This window comes from Leptodactylus fuscus, chromosome 8, assembly GCF_031893055.1.
Source record: "Leptodactylus fuscus isolate aLepFus1 chromosome 8, aLepFus1.hap2, whole genome shotgun sequence".
NCBI classification, from domain to species: Eukaryota; Metazoa; Chordata; class Amphibia; order Anura; family Leptodactylidae; genus Leptodactylus; species Leptodactylus fuscus.
In genome coordinates, this window is record NC_134272.1 from 90,586,240 (window position 1) to 90,601,615 (window position 15,376).

General features: G+C 45.0%; 1 protein-coding gene across 1 annotated transcript in view; it reads left to right on the forward strand.

The window, feature by feature from the left end:
• The first annotated feature begins 3,787 nt into the window (after positions 1 to 3,787).
• TNS1 (tensin 1) overlaps positions 3,788 to 15,376 on the forward strand; it is a 144,144-nt gene continuing 132,555 nt past the window's right edge. Inside the window, exon 1 of the mRNA XM_075284669.1 lies at positions 3,788 to 4,316. The gene's annotated coding sequence lies outside the window, so the exon portion shown is untranslated. The remainder of the gene's footprint in view (positions 4,317 to 15,376) is intronic.

The following is a 15,376-nucleotide window of genomic DNA, read 5'->3' on the forward strand; positions in this document are numbered from 1 at the left end:
GATATTTGTCACCTAGCTTTCTTAGAAACTGATAGACAACCACCACTATAGGAGCTGTGATGCTGTTCGTGCTGCTTGCCACCCAGCTTTTCTAGACTCTGATATACAGCCAGCACTGTAAGATGCTGTTGATGTTAATTGTCACCCATCTTTCCTAGAAGCTGATCTACAATGACCACTATAAGAGCAGTGATCCTGTTCACGCTGCTTATCACCCAGCTTTGCTGTAAACTGATAGGCAGCAGGATATACTGTACTCCTAAAGGTTTATTCCAATATTGCCTATTGATGACCTATCCTGTGTATGAATGGGAATGCACCTAGAGTGATATGTACAGCGCCCCCTGTGGCCCAGCAGTGATGGCACAGACTTGCAGCAGACATGTCGCTCGCCCACTTGACCCCGGCAGGACTGTAATAATGATGATTGTCATTAGCACAGAGTAATATTGTGGTGTGCACTGAATGATGAGGATGACCTGACACCCCCCCCCCCCCCCCCATCCCTCCCAGCATCTATGGGGGGCAATGGACGCCGTCACCTCTAACCCGGCCTGTGTTATTGGAATATGGAGGAATTTCACCTGGGGGGTGGAATGCCACGGAGATTACTTTCTGTTCTCTTCCAGAGGTCGGAATTTGTCCATAAAGGAGCGCAGGTGCACGGCTGGGGGTAGAGACGAGCGCTACGTGCCATTGTCTGCTAACATTTCACTGCAGTTTTTCCAGGACACTTTGCTGCCGGTCAGGTGTGTGTTCACACTCATGAGACTTTCACATAATCAGCATTTCATGAAAACTTCTGCAACTTTCTGATCTACTTAGTCTCTAATTCTTCACCATTTTCAAGACCTCCGCTTGCTGTCAGTGAACAGAAACTTCTTTACGTCCAAACCCATATAAAACAATGACTTCTCACAGCTGAGGGTTTGTTACAGTTGCTCCAGACATCAGTGGCGCTCCCCTTTCTCCTGTCCTGTTTGTTTGCTACATTGTATCCGTGCACATTACATGTATCGCCCTGGAATCCAGACTGTAATTGTTATGTCTAGACTTGATACAAATGTAGCAAATCCTCAGCTATGAGAAGTTTCAGGAATTAGTAAATAATTAGGAATTAGTAAACAAGAAGGTTCTCAGCCATAGTCACTGATTTGGGATGTTGATCCAGTCCTAAGCTTTAGAGCAAAGTCTCTTCTGGGATTACAATGGTCACCTTACCTGTGATGCTAAGAGGTTGCTCCTAATCTTATAGAAATATTATATATATACTTTTGCAACTTTTCTGTTGCCAAAACGCACATAGGAAAAAAACCTGAAGCAAATAAAATAGAACTAAAAATCTTTACTTTTTTGTGCATATAGTTCCTAAGCAGGTCTATGTCCTTCGCTACAAACTCCAAATGAACACGATAAATGTAGTCAGATCCTGCGTCTGTGGTCAGCGTCCTATATAGTCGCTTTGTACAATATCTCTAAAGCAAGTTCTCTGAATTTCTCTACAGCCATGACAGTGTGCGAGAGCGAGACAGAGGAGTCACTGACACAAAGGATGATGTAGGGCTATTACAGGGAACACCTTTTGAGCTCTGAACCTGCACCCCCACAAGCAGGAATCATGTCCTGAGCTCTGAACTTGCAGCACCACAAATAGGAAACGGCCACTTAGCTCTGAACTTGTAATACGCAAGCACAAAATACCTACTGAGCTCTGAATCTACAACATTTTCTGAGCTCTGAATGTACAGCTGCACAAGCAGCAAAGACCCATTAAAGGGATTTTAACACTGGCTCTAGTGATTAACTAAGGATATATGTGCATAGACTTTAGACAGGCTATTCCAGACATACCTTTTATTCATTAATCCTCCCAGTCGTTTGTGAATTAGCCCGCTTTTATTGATATGGAAGTTCACTAAGTGCTGGATGTTTACTGAGCACTGTGTGTTGTGTGTACACAGGGGGAGGGGAGGGCAAGGAAGATGATGATGATGATGATGATGATGATGACCCATCAGCCTTCCCTGTTATCTCCTCCCCTTGTGTACACACAGCAGACAGTGCTCACTGAACTTCCATATCAATAAAAGTGGGCTAATTCAAAAATGGCTGGGAGGATTAATGAGTAAAAGGTATGCCTGGAACAGCCTGTCTAATGGCTATGCACCTATATCCTTAATCACTAGAGCCAGTGATAGAATCCCTTTAAGCTCGGAGCCTGGTGACATCTTGAACATTAATACATTGAAACACACAGGGAGATATTTTTGAAGACTGGTGAATATGGTGTCATAAAAATATTAAATGTAACACTAGTCCAATGCCACTTTTGCTTTCATGAAGGTAATGTAAAAAATGTCAGTTGCGGCAATTATTGTTGCAACTGGTCTTTAGAAAGTTGCAAGTCTGAGGTTTGTGTCTTTTTCTTTTTAATCCGGAAATGTAGCGTAGCTGCTCTAATAAATATAATAAATCTGCCCCAGGATCTATCAGAAACTTACAGAACTTTTTAGTATCCATTCAATTTGTTGACTTGCTCTGCTGTGAGCGCCACCCTGTGGTGGGGTCTTCCTTATTCCCCTCCCACACAGCAGAAGGTTCTTGTTATGTTATATACTTGGACATGAACAATTCTGTATTTTGTGTCACCACTGCAGGACTTAGTTCTTGGGTATTTTCCACCCACATGGATGATGGGCTTTGATGGTTATAGGGTTCCAATGGTGGAAGTGACACCTATGGGCTCGGGTCCAAATAGGTCTGTAAACCCTTCTGTCATATAAGAAGACTCTAGTATTATAAATGGCACTAGGTAGGTGGGGGTCCTGATAAGGATTTTGCATTGAGGCCTCCCAGTTAGACCTTGGGGTATAGCTATAGGGGTGCAAGGGTGAATGTGACACTCTATAGGGTTGCAAGGGGGTGTAACACCCCAAGATTGAAGGGGTCTATAATTCCCCCTGCTACATAAGAAGACTCTAGTATTCTTAATGGCACTGGATAGGTGGTGGATCCTCTAGGGGAACCCTGGGCTATAGCTGTAGTGATGGAGGGGGGATGTAACACCCCAGGGCTCCTGTGTCTAAGCAGATCTGTCTGCCCTCTGCCACATAAGAAGACTCCAATATTATAAGTGCACATGGTAGGTGGGGGTCTGGTTATAGATTTTGCATTGATGTCCTCTAGGTATACCCTGGAGTATAAGGGTGCAGGGGTGGATTTGACACTTCAGGACCCTGTTGTCTGAGTAGCCTGAAAGCGCCTCTAGCATTATACATTATACTCAAAGCACTGGGTAGGTGGGGGGTCCGTTTCACATTTTGCACTGAGGCCCTCTAGGCAGACCCCTACCCTAAGCTGTCATTAGGACCCTTACTGGTCAGTTGACCATTTCTTACAAGTCCCAGGCTGTCTCTAAATTTCCAAGGATTTGAAAGCAAACAAACAAAAAAAACTCTAAAAATTTGCAAAGTGTGCAGTCTCGCCTCCCATTCGGGTAGCCCTGGCGGTGAGGGGGTTAACAGACAGGAAGCCAGCTGCATGTACAGTTTTTATTTTATAACATGTGGAAGAGAACTGGAGAAGGAATTGCTGGCGAGGCCTCTCCTCCCTCCACCTCTCCCAGCTGTGCTCCCTCCCACCTGGCCGCAGCACCCCCCTCTCCCCCCTCCTACCCCAGCCCCGGCAATCCTGCTGTTCTCTTCTGTATGTGTGTTTTAATGTTATTTCCCCCCTCCTGGATTCCATGCCCTTTAAGGCTGCACACATCAGTAAAGCAGCCAGGAGTTGCTGTTGGGTGTGTATGTGTTTTGCTTGGAGTGAGCAGCTCAGGGAAAAAAAGGAACAAGATTGAGGCAAATGGATAGCAAGGAATAAGAGCCCCCTCCCCTCCCTACATCACATTTCAGCTCAGCCCCACGCGGCTCACACACAGGGACAGAGCTTGCACTGCTTACACTTCTGCTCCCACATTTTTATTTTTTTTCCTTCCTGGGAACTTTCTTTGCTTTTTTTGTTTTTCGCTTTTGGCAACATTGTTTCTGTTTGTTGCAAACGTTGACACTTTGGTTTGTAGTTTGATACGTTGTATTTATTCTTCTTACCCTCTTGTCCCTGGCATTTCTGGACTCCCCCCTCCTCCTTACCCCTGTATCCAGGTGAGAAGAAAGGAAGGAGGGAGCAAGGGAAGTTATTTTTTTTTATTTTTGACTCCCAATAAAACTTTGGATTTGTACAAGGGGGAAAAGAAATCCCAAGGAGCGGCGGTGGCACCTGGAGAAGGCTGATACACTGGGATCTTGTTGCAGCTGTGTAAGGTGAGACAAGGGACAAGTGTGCGGCTTTGTACTGGCGGAGTTGGTGCATCCGGACTATGATAGGAATGACAGTCATGGCACGGGGACGGGGGAGACTGGGAATTCTGAGATATCCATTATATGGAGGATTCCAAGGAAAATGTACATGGGAAATAGATCATCCCAAGTATCCGTATAGATGATGTGACCCAGACCCAAGGACTTTGGAGTTTGTTTCATCTTAGTTAAAAGATTCATGCACCGATGTAGCAGAGTGGAGTTTGTCATATGGCACATGATGCCACTTGTGGTGTTGTTAATGGGTTTCCTTAACCTTGCAGGTAAATTTGTTCTTAGAGAGATGTCACACTGGATGGAGGAAGCTGCCAAATGACAAACTTTGCTCTGCTATATTATAGCATGGCATTGGTATCCAATTCTATATCCAGTATTGGAAAGACTGGCAGATGATAGATGTTACCAAATTTGGAATAAAAAGCAACGCTTTAAAAAATCTAAATCTCAACCATAAACGGCTTCATAACGGTAATGTGTTGTCATTATTGTATAGCCCTCTCTGATCTTATAACTGGCGGGCATTGACATGACTGTATATAGCATAGTGGATGGAGGTGATGCCCTGGTGGGTGTAGCACCGGGCTCACAGGACATTCTGGGTTTTGTAGTTTTCCAAACCCATTTGCATTGACATTAATAGTTTGTCTTACAAGAGAGCAAATATTAATCGTTATTGATAAAGGGGGCGTGGCTGGAAAGGCGACATATTGCAATAATGTCTTGGATTACTATGGTAGAAATGAGATTTGGCCGGGTTAGATGTGGTCGGGCTGAACTGGTGAGATAAAGACACAGCGGAACTGGTCAGAGGTAGCAGATTTAGGCCGGGGTCCAACGTTGCAAAAACAAAGTGTTTTGGTCACGGCGGAATAGGGGCAGAAAGTCTGCGGAGAAAACTCTGAACTGCTGGTCAGGGGAAGGAGAGATGGATTTGTTCAAGGTGCAAAACACAAGATGTCATTGTATCAGAGCTGAACCTGTCACATACAACAACATTCAGCACTGCTACATGTTCTGTAATTGGGTCAGGTCACACAATATACAATGCACCTAGTGATTGATGACCAATTCATTCCAAAAATGTGACTACAATGACAGGTTGACAAATGCCAAAATTACAACAATGTATCAATGTGTAAAGTCCACAAAACACAATGTGGATAGTGATGACTACACCCTATGTGATTGCTGTCACTGTAACATCCCCCAGTCAGTCTGTGCCAGGGGGCAGAATGGAGGGGGGGGTCAGGTCAGTCTGTGCCAGGGGGCAGAATGGGGGGGGGGGGGGGTCAGGTCAGTCTGTGCCTGGGGGCAGAATGGGGGGGGGGGTGTCAGTCTGTTCCTGGGGGCAGCTGGTCAGTCTGATTCCTTTTCCCCCCCCCCCCAAACTCTTGAATGTTTACAAACAAATGACCATGTGACAGCAGTCAGTGACTGACCAATGGGGTGACAGATACATGTGGACATTCTATACACAGAGAGCAGGAAGTCTCCCCTGGTGATATCATGTCATACAATGTGTCGTACAATGTGATATAAGGATATTGCTTCTTATTATAGTAACTCTATATGTATATGACTTATATTATCACATTGTATACATGGTAATTACTTATTCCTCACAAGCTTTACTGTATTCAAAGGAGAGAAGCTTCATCTCTGACCTGACTGATCAGTGTGTGGTTCTGTTACAGTGTATCTGTGCGGATCTACTATTGTGTATCTCTGTGATACTATTACTATATATCTGTGTGGTTCTGTTACTGTGTCTCGCTGTGGTTCTGTTACTGTGTATGTGGTTCTGTTACTGTGTCTCGCTGTGGTTCTGTTACTGTGTCTCGCTGTGGTTCTGTTACTGTGTCTCGCTGTGGTTCTGTTACTGTGTATGTGGTTCTGTTACTGTGTATGTGGTTCTGTTACTGTGTCTCGCTGTGGTTCTGTTACTGTGTATGTGGTTCTGTTACTGTGTATGTGGTTCTGTTATTGTGTCTCGCTGTGGTTCTGTTACTGTGTATGTGGTTCTGTTATTGTGTATGTGGTTCTGTGACTGTGTCTCACTGTGGTTCTGTTATACTGTATCTGTGTGGTTTGGTTACTGTGTCTTGCTGTGGTTCTGTTTCTGTGTCTCGCTGTGGTTCTTTTACGGTCTATGTGGTTCTGTTACTGTGTATCTGTGTGGTTCTGTTACACTATTTCTGTGTGGTTCTGTTACTGTGTCTCGCTGTGGTTCTGTTACTGTGTATGTGGTTCTGTTATTGTGTTTGTGGTTCTGTTACTGTGTATGTGGTTCTGTTATTGTGTCTCGCTGTGGTTCTGTTACTGTGTATGTGGTTCTGTTATTGTGTCTCGCTGTGGTTCTGTTACTGTGTATGTGGTTCTGTTATTGTGTTTGTGGTTCTGTTACTGTGTATGTGGTTCTGTTATTCTGTATCTGGTTCTGTTACTGTGTATCTCTGTGGTTCTGTTACTGTGTATGTGGTTCTGTTACTCTGTATCTCTGTGGTTCTGTTACTGTGTCTCACTGTGGTTCTGTTACTGTGTATCTCTGTGATTCTGTTACTGTGTATGTGGTTCTGTTACTGTGTCTCGCTGTGGTTCTGTTACTGTGTCTCGCTGTGGTTCTGTTACTGTGTCTCGCTGTGGTTCTGTTACTGTGTCTCGCTGTGGTTCTGTTACTGTGTCTCGCTGTGGTTCTGTTACTGTGTCTCGCTGTGGTTCTGTTATTGTGTATGTGATCCTGTTCCTGTGTGTCTGTCATTCAGTCACTTAGTATCATTCTTGATTACAATAATAGGACATTATCTATTAGCTGAATGGCTACAATGTCCTTCTTATCTCCTAATAACTGTATATAATGTCATTTACCACAGCTAGGATCACAAGGAGCGGATGCTCTGATGGAAACCTTCTGTATGTGCTGCTGTGTGATCACAGACTTGTACTACACATACACATTAGATCTGGGTTGTCTGCTCATTGTGGCAGATCTTTCTACAGAAAATGTGATGAGCTGGGTTGGAAAATGTTAACCATATTCGGCTGAAGCTACAGGTCTGTGGTGTGATTGCACTTTGCACAAGGCCTCATGGTCGGCTTAAACCTTGACTCTGTCTCTTGTCCACTTGCTCATTTGCAGTGTAATGTTCTGGGCCCTGTTATCCATCATTGCAGACTCTAGAAAAGTCCCTAAAAATTCCAGAAACTTTCTAGCCTTACATGTGACTGATATCAGACACTCTCCAGCTGTTCATCATAAAAGTCAATGATCTCGGGAGTTCTGGTCCTTTAAGGGCATTACAAAAACATCCAGACACAGCCCCATAGTAATCGCATATAGACAATAGTCTTATTACGTTATAACATGCAGAAGGTCTGTAGTCCGGGGCTCCTCAGCCTATAAACCGAGCGTGTCCGGCTGGGAGTTGTAGTCACTTAACAGCTGAAGACTTAGTTCTAGGTTTCTGACCAACGAGATTATTTTTTCTCTTATCTGTCCAGTATAGAAACCCCTTCCTATATTACACTGAAGAGACTCATAGGAGTGTGCAGTATCTGTAAATCTCATACTGGAGGCCACATGTTCACACGTCAGGCATCGCATTGTCTGTCAGTTTATGTCCAGCTCTGTACAACTACTTACAAGCAGGATTATATATGAGATAATCTACACAAACTGTTATATCACTGTGTATGTATATTACATGGTTACATACACTCACCGGCCACTTTATTAGGTACACCATGCTAGTAACAGGTTGGACCCCCTTTTGCCTTCAGAACTGCCTCAATTCTTCGTGGCATAGATACAACAAGGTGCTGGAAGCATTCCTCAGAGATTTTGGTCCATATTGACATGATGGCATCACACAGTTGCAGTCGCAGATTTGTCGGCTGCACATCCATGATGCCAATCTCCCGTTCCACCACATCCCAAAGATGCTCCTCTATTGGATTGAGATCTGGTGACTGTGGAGGCCATTGGAGTACAGTGAACTCATTGTCATGTTCAAGAAACCAGTCTGAGATGATTCCAGCTTTATGACATGGCATTGCATTATCCTGCTGAAAGTAGCCATCAGATGTTGGGTACATTGTGGTCATAAAGGGATGGACATGGTCAGCAGCAATACTCAGGTAGGCTTTGGCGTTGCAACGATGCTCAATTGGTACCAAGGGGCCCAAAGAGTGCCAAGAAAATATTCCCCACACCATGACACCACCACCACCAGCCTGAACCGTTACCGATACAAGGCAGGATGGATCCATGCTTTCATGTTGTTGACGCCAAATTCTGACCCTACCATCCGAATGTCGCAGCAGAAATCGAGACTCATCAGACCAGGCAACGTTTTTCCAATCTTCAATTGTCCAATTTCGATGAGCTTGTGCAAATTGTAGCCTCAGTTTCCTGTTCTTAGCTGAAAGGAGTGGCACCCGGTGTGGTCTTCTGCTGCTGTAGCCCATCTGTAGCCTCAAAGTTGGACGTACTGTGCGGCGTTCAGAGATGCTCTTCTGGCTACCTTGGTTGTAACGGGTGGCTATTTGAGTCACTGTTGCCTTTCTATCAGCTGGAACCAGTCTGGCCATTCTCCTCTGACCGCTGGCATCAACAACGCATTTCCGCCCACAGAACTGCCGCTCACTGGATGTTTTTTCTTTTTCGGACCATTCTCTGTAAACCCTAGAGATGGTTGTGCGTGAAAATCCCAGTAGATCAGCAGTTTCTGAAATACTCAGACCAGCCCTTCTGGCACCAACAACCATGCCACGTTCAAAGGTACTCAAATCACCTTTCTTCCCCATACTGATGCTCGGTTTGAACTGCAGGAGATTGTCTTGACCATGTCTACATGCCGAAATGCACTGAGTTGCCGCCATGTGATTGGCTGATTAGAAATTAAGTGTTAACGAGCAGTTGGACAGGTGTACCTAATAAAGTGGCCGGTGAGTGTACATTACATTACTTATCCTGTATTATACTCCAGAGCTGTGCTCACTATTCTGCTGGTACAGTCACTGTGTACATACATTACATTACTTATCCTGTATTATACTCCAGAGCTGCGCTCACTATTCTCTCCCTGCAGTCACTGTGTACATACATTACATTACTTATCCTGTATTATACTCCAGAGCTGCGCTCACTATTCTGCTGGTACAGTCACTGTGTAAATACATTATATTACTTATCCTGTATTATACTCCAGAGCTGCGCTCACTATTCTGCTGGTACAGTCACTGTGTACATACATTACATTACTTATCCTGTATTATACTCCAGAGCTGCGCTCACTATTCTGCTGGTACAGTCACTGTGTACATACATTACATTACTTATCCTTTATTATACTCCAGAGCTGTGCTCACTATTCTGCTGGTGCAGTCACTGTGTACATACATTACATTACTTATCCTGTATTATACTCCAGAGCTGCGCTCACTATTCTGCTGGTGCAGTCACTGTGTACATACATTACATTACTTATCTTACTCCAGAGCTGCGCTCACTATTCTGCTGGTGCAGTCACTATATATTATGTATTTAGTTTACTTCTATAATACCATATATTCCGCAGCCCTTTACAGCTGTTGTCGGTCTGCGTACAGTCTTTCAGGCACTGGATGATATATAACACAGGGGTCTAAGTGAGGGATTTAATGTATATTAGAAATTTAAAGATCTTTTCCTTCCTCAGGGATTCATTACATAGGGGACAATGTTTGGTCACTTTGCAGCAGGTAATTATATGTTATGCCCCAATCTGGACTAGTCCTATAATGTATGTCTATATGTCTATCCAATTACAGCATCCTGAACTGTATAGTGGTAATGGACCCGAGCTCTATAGTACATGTATGTGCAGGACCCGAGCTATATAATACATATGTGTGCAGGACCCGAGCTCTATAATACGTGTGTGTGTGCAGGACCCGAGCTCTATAGTACATGCGTGTGCAGGACCCGAGCTCTATAATACATGAATGTGCAGGACCCGAGCTCTATAATACATGCGTGTGCAGGACATGAACTTTATAACTGGCTTATCGCTCGATCAGAGTCTCAGCCCTAACATGTTCCTCTGTATGAGCTGAAAACATTTTGGAATTCCTAAACATCTGGGAATGGAATCAGATCCGACTTCTGGAGTCGTCGTGTGAGGAGCGGCCCGTCCTGAGCCTCGAACCTCCCTGATAATGATTATAGGAAGCGACTGTTATTGTTATACACAGGAAAATCACCGAAAACATGAGACTGCTCCAAAGCAAAGAGGAATCCAAGGAGATGAGCCAAATATCTCATCCAGCACAGCTGCATCTTGCATGTATCTGATACTGGGAAAGCTGGGTGGTGATGAATGTGTAGGTCATTATAATTGTGTCGGCACTCAGTTTTTCTAGAGTTCTGATTGCTGATCATTCAGAAATCCTGGAAACTGCTGAATGGGAATCTGTTTAGTTACTGTTCAGGAATCTTGGAAAGCTGGGTGAGAGTCCATGTCTGTCGTAGTAGTCCTACTTGTGACAAAACTTTCCCAGAAACAGATGTAACTGAGAAATGCCTGATGCTTGATAAAGAAACACTTCCTGCAAAATGGATACACTGTATTCTGCCTATTGGCGGCTCCTCATGGGCGGGGCATCACACACATGTATTGAAAGAACACCAATGAGAGAATTCTCGTGTAAAGCCCCACCCCCTCAGAGCGAACTCTAAGCAGAACACAGTGTTATAGGGTGTGGCTTTAAAACTGAGCTACCCTTCGAAACCTGTGAGAACATGGCGGTCACTAGAGATGTAACTCGAATCTTTTGGGCCCCAAACAGCTCCCTAGCTCCGCTTTCTATAGTCCCTGAGAGTGATATGAGGGGCATTTTGGGGTTGTCCCCTGGTCTTTTAAGGTTAGGGTGTGTTTAGACTTTAACTCCTTGATGCCCCTTGCCCTCCACTTGATCTTTCTGTCCCTGTCTTGTAATACAAGTATAATGCGCTTATCTCCGATTCCGCAAACGTTATTAAAGTTCTTGTTGTTGAGATTAATCGCAGTCTCCTCGGCCGGTAACGTAACTCCTTGTGTTCCCTTCTCCATAGATAAAGGCGTCTTTGTCAGGGCCCTTCTAAGTGACAGTTACCAAATATAGTCGCGACGGTGCAGCCGAGCGCCTGGAAAAACAAACGCCGGAGTCCGCTGGAAGTAGTAGTGCCAGACGGCCCAGCATGGAATTCATTCCTCTTGTCGTCAGATGTATGGATTCTTTATTTGCCTGATAAAACATGAAAAGCGTAAGAGCAGCGTCATTGCGGTTATCTGCGCCGCTGATTATATAACGTAAACTACATGTATATAGAGCGGGGCCTGATAGCCCCTATCTCCCCACATGCCTATAGCACGGAGCCCTTTGTGTCTGCGCCGCCACTTCACTTGTCTGATACCCGGAGAGAAGGACAGCCAGATTACAATAGGTTTTGGCACGACTTTCCGTACAGATGTAGCAGAGCCGAGCGCGCGTTCTTTTGTTGTCGGTGTAGCGGATACGAGTGTGTTCTATATACTAGTCATATACTGGTGGTGGCTGTACGTGACATCATATACATTCCTTATAGCAGACTGTTTACATTACATGGCGGTATACTGAATGTCTTATAATAGGAGAAAAATGGCCGCCAGACATGCAAAGATCATTCCATCCCGTATGCAGAATGTAAACATCCCTGTGTGAACGTCGTCCAACTGGAGCGGCGCCCATCGTGTATTTTCCTTGGATATGTACAACATACTGACTGACGATGTAGTCGTGGTCATGTGTCAGGGCTGCTGCCTGTCCAACCTAAAAGCTCTATCTGACTCTGGGAAATCCGTGCTCGTTACCCAACTTTTCCAGACTCCAGAATAACCCATCTGCAATATGTAGCGATGAATGGGAGGAGGTATTTCACAGCTGAGCGTTTGCTACAATTGTATTCGGAGAGAGAAACAAATTCTCGGCACAAATCTCTCTTCTGTCCCAGTTTGTTACAATGTATCAGTGCAGGTAAATGGTTTCTGGACTTGGGTTGTTGTGACATGATATTAAAATTTCTACCTGTCTCTGGGAAAACTGCTGCGATGCCCCCCATTACCGCTCCCACAGTGGTTGTCATCCACTCCAGCTTTTTCAGGCTCCTGAAAAGCCACTCTGCAATAGACAGTGGTGAGAAAGATGTTTGGGGACCCCCGAATGGAAAATTAATCTGCACAAAAAAGTGGTTCCTTTAACAAACCTGTGGACCCCATAGACTATAATGGGGTCCGTGTGGTTTCTGCATGAAAAATGTGGAGAGAAAAGCGCTGTCTGCGTATTCCATGCGGAGAGGGGAATGGAATGGGCCGAACGCAGATGTGAACTGGGCCTTAGAAAGTCGCAGCACTTTTCATGACAGGACACGTGTTCGGCCTTTCCATATTTGCCCACCTCGCTGTCTGTTTGCCTTGCACACTGTAACGCGCCAGCTCTGGTCAATCATTGACAGCAGAACCTCGAAGTGGCAAAAACATCCGTGGTTTACGTTACCATGGAAAGAGTGACACCTCGTTATCGCCATTGCTGATCGGTTTATGGCGCGGCAAACACTCCTTACATCGTGACCCTGACCCCGCGTCGCAGGATTCCGCCCTGCAAGAGTTAAAAATTAATTTAGTGTGTCACTGAGAAGATGAGATGAGCGGTGCCCAGGTGGCATCTACAGTGCCAGGTATCCTGTATTTATTATAAGCAGGCTTATCCGAGCGCAGGAAAGCTGGGTGGCAATCCTTATGGGAGATCCGGACTGTTCTTAAGATTTCTGGGGGGGGGGGGGCAGAGCTTGAATGAAGGGTTTCATCTCCACTTTAGATATGGTGGTGGTCTCAGCACCGGGACCCCCTTCAATGAATGGATCACTAGGACAGGGGAGAAGCTTTTCCAGACACAATCAATGTCTATATATTGGTATCACAAATGGATCTTTTGTCAAGTTAGTTACATTTTACCTGCACTGATACATTGTATCAGACTGTTTTGCTCAGAGGATTGTCTAGACTGGATCCGCTTGTAACAAATCTTCACAAAGACGGGTCATATGTTTTTTTTGAAAGCCGATCAAAATCTATAAACCCATCAGCTCAGATCTCTCTCCTGCCCCGATAGTTTGCTACAATGTGTCAGTCGCTCGTCCAGACTGTTTATCTCACAGAGGATTGTCTAGACTGGATACATTGTAGCGAATCCTCACAGTAACAGGTCAAATGTTCTTTTATAGAAGACAACAGAGGTTTATAAATCCTAGAAATCATCAGCACCGATCTCTCTCCTCCCTATGGAGGGGCAAACTTTGTGAGATTCCTTTTGCGAATTGAAGTTTGCCCCCATTTGGTCCAAACCAGGGGTGTTATTGTTACTCTGCAGAGACTCTTCGGACCCCAGAGTATAATAGGTGGAGGACGGGGATTGGGGGGGTGCAGAGACATAACAAATAGACAAATAGTCATACCCTCCCTCACCTCTCATGGTGCCTGCTGCTCCATCACCGGTGTCTTCTGGATTCTTCCTGGCTGTGGGTGAAGTCAAAGGTCATGGTTTACCGTCCTGTAATTGGCTGAAGAAAGGTCTGACCCCCAAGTATAATAATGATTCAAGGATAAAATCCCCCCAAAATCTCAAGTTCGGCCAAACCTTAGATTTCTGTTACAATGTATCAGTGTAGGTAAAATACATCAGTACGGTTTAGCTTACACTAGGTTCACACTAGCATTTAGGATTCACCTGGGGACCCAAAAAACGAAAACCTGATCCACGTTAGGTGGTTACCGACAGACGCCATAGACTCTAATGGGGTCCGCCACGTACCTGCCCAACTTCAGTATAAAATTAGGGAAAGTGGATCCACGCAGTATTAATAAGGTTTCAGCTCGTACAGGAGTTAAGATAAGATAAGATAAGATAATCCTTTAATACACAGGGATGTCGCGGTTGGCTGACAGCAAGCAGAGATCTTGGATTTTTTCCTATATTTACTCGTATCCTTTATTCACATTTTTCATCCATTTTTAGATCCGTCCCTAAAATCACAATTAATGATTGCAGTCGCGGCGGTATCGGATCACCGCCCTCACAAAGAGCCCCATTCAGTGAAGTCGAGCGGCCGCATTGTCATGTTTGGCAGGAGAATTAATAAGTTTGAGCTCCATGACTTAATGATAATGTATAAGTTTGTGCCCCCCTACGTGGCCCCTGGACTATGGCCCTCAGCGCCAGCAGCCATGGTTCTGGGGTGGGTAGAGCTGAGGGGGCGACCTCTCAATCACGCCATACCCCTTTGGTTTTCCTCTGGGCAGGGCCGTCGTCTCTGATGGGAATTTTTTTGAGTGTTTTTCCATCTTTCCGCCTTTGATGGCCTTCCCTTGGCTTCTGACTATTCTGTGGGAACGCAGGGCGGTATAGCTGAGTCAGAGGGCTCCGCCGACAACTATCCCAGCAGCGTGGGACCGGCTAAGCCTTGTTCCTGCAGACCCTTCCAGAGAGGAGACTCCCATGTCATAGGAAATGACACATTGTACAGAAAGCACATCTGCTAATGGCCTGCCCATCTCTCAGAGCTGCCACTAAGGGATGCCAGACAGATGTGCCGTCTATGTCTGCCCCACAGACTTTGTGTCCTAGAGTTATATCTGTGCCTGGGAAAGTTGGGTGGTAACCACGCATCAGACATCTTCTCCAGGGATTGCCGTACTTCCTTCTAGCTGATGTATGAACCAGTATTCTCTTTATTCCTAGATCACCGTATTCTACAACTGTGTTTTTCAGGTATACAGAAAAGCTGGGTGGTGACTAATAATGCTGCTAATTCAGCTTATTTAGGGATTATCCTGCAGCCTTCTAAGCCTATGTGTGCGGGATCATTCTTTTTAATTTCATACGACTTGTGCCATTCAGGGATCCAAAAAAGCTGGGTGGTCACCAATATGACTTCTCATACAGCTCCTCTA